Below are 1,619 nucleotides of genomic sequence, written 5' to 3'. Positions count from 1 at the left end.
CCTTTAGATCCACAAACCCATTCCCATCATAAACCAGTGCATGTACAATCTTCCCGCTGTGCACTCTAATCCAACTGGTTCCATCTCTTACAGGAAGGTTTTGCAAATCCTGTCCTGCAAACAAAGGAAATTCAACCAAGATATCTATCTAATCTTCTGTCTCATTAACTCAGAAGCCACCTTCTCCACCCAACATTCAATTGACTGCCAGTTTCATTCATCCAGCTGTTTTATTTTAAACCTTGCTATGCCACTGTCAGGTTGATCCGTGAGGTCAAAACCCAGGTGTTGACTAGGAGTTCAGTCATTTCCTTCGGCCGCTTCTCGGCCTTTGGGCTAAGATCAAGTGTAGTACCTGTTCTTATCAGTTTAATATCTGATACATCTGGGAAGAGTGCCCTCTGCAGTCACCATCACTGTGAAGCAGTCTGGGGTGAGTGTCCTCTGCAGTCACCGTCGCCGTGAAGTAGTCTGGGGAGAGCGTCCTCTGCAGTCACCATTGCCGTGAAGTAGTCTGGGGACTGCGTCCTCTGCAGTCACCATTGCTGTGAAGTAGTCTGGGAAGAGCGTCCTCTGCAGTCACCGTCACCGTGAAGCAGTCTGGGGTGAGCGTCCTCTGCAGTCACCGTCGCCCTGAAGCAGTCTGGGAAGAGTGTCCTCTGCAGTCACCGTCGCCGGGAGAAAGTCTGGGAAGAGTGTCCTCTGCAGTCACCATCGCTGGGAAGCAGTCTGGGAAGAGTGCCCTCTGCAGTCACCGTCACCCTGAAGCAGTCTGGGAAGAGTGTCCTGTGCAGTCACCATCACTGGGAAGCAGTCTGGGAAGAGTGTCCTCTGCAGTCACCGTCAGCGGGAAGCAGTCTGGGAAGAGCGTCCTCTGCAGTCACCGTCACTGTGAAGCAATCTGGGAAAAGTGTCCTCTGCAGTCACCATCGCCGGGAAGCAGTCTGGGATGAGCGTCCTCTGCAGTCACCGTCAGCGGGAAGCAGTCTGGGAAGAGCGTCCTCTGCAGTCACCGTCACTGTGAAGCAATCTGGGAAGAGTGTCCTCTGCAGTCACCATCGCCGGGAAGCAGTCTGGGATGAGCGTCCTCTGCAGTCACCGTCACCGTGAAGCAGTCTGGGAAGAGTGTCCTCTGCAGTCACCATCGCCGGGAAGCAGTCTGGGAAGAGTGTCCTCTGCAGTCACCGTCACCGTGAAGCAGTCTGGGAAGAGTGTCCTCTGCAGTCACCATTGCCGGGAAGCAGTCTGGGAAGAGCGTCCTCTGCAGTCACCGTCGCCGTGAAGCAGTCTGGGAAGAGTGTCCTCTGCAGTCACCATCGCTGGGAAGCAGTCTGGGAAGAGTGCCCTCTGCAGTCACCATCACCCTGAAGCAATCTGGGAAGAGTGTCCTCTGCAGTCACCATTGCCGGGAAGCAGTCTGGGAAGAGCGTCCTCTGCAGTCACCGTCACTGTGAAGCAATCTGGGAAAAGTGTCCTCTGCAGTCACCGTCACCGGGAAGCAGTCTGGGAAGAGCGTCCTCTGCAGTCACCGTCGCCGTGAAGCAGTCTGGGAAGAGTGTCCTCTGCAGTCACCATCGCTGGGAAGCAGTCTGGGAAGAGTGTCCTCTGCAGTCACCATC

General features: G+C 55.0%; 1 pseudogene; it reads left to right on the top strand.

Annotated features, from left to right (window-relative positions):
* The first annotated feature begins 316 nt into the window (after positions 1 to 316).
* On the top strand, positions 317 to 416 carry LOC144671512 (U2 spliceosomal RNA; annotated as a pseudogene).
* Positions 417 to 1,619: the final 1,203 nt, after the last annotated feature.

Source organism: Cetorhinus maximus, chromosome 32 (assembly GCF_964194155.1).
Source record: "Cetorhinus maximus chromosome 32, sCetMax3.hap1.1, whole genome shotgun sequence".
NCBI classification, from domain to species: Eukaryota; Metazoa; Chordata; class Chondrichthyes; order Lamniformes; family Cetorhinidae; genus Cetorhinus; species Cetorhinus maximus.
The sequence above is the reverse complement of the archived record's forward strand: the minus strand, read 5'-3'. Positions and strand labels throughout refer to the sequence as shown.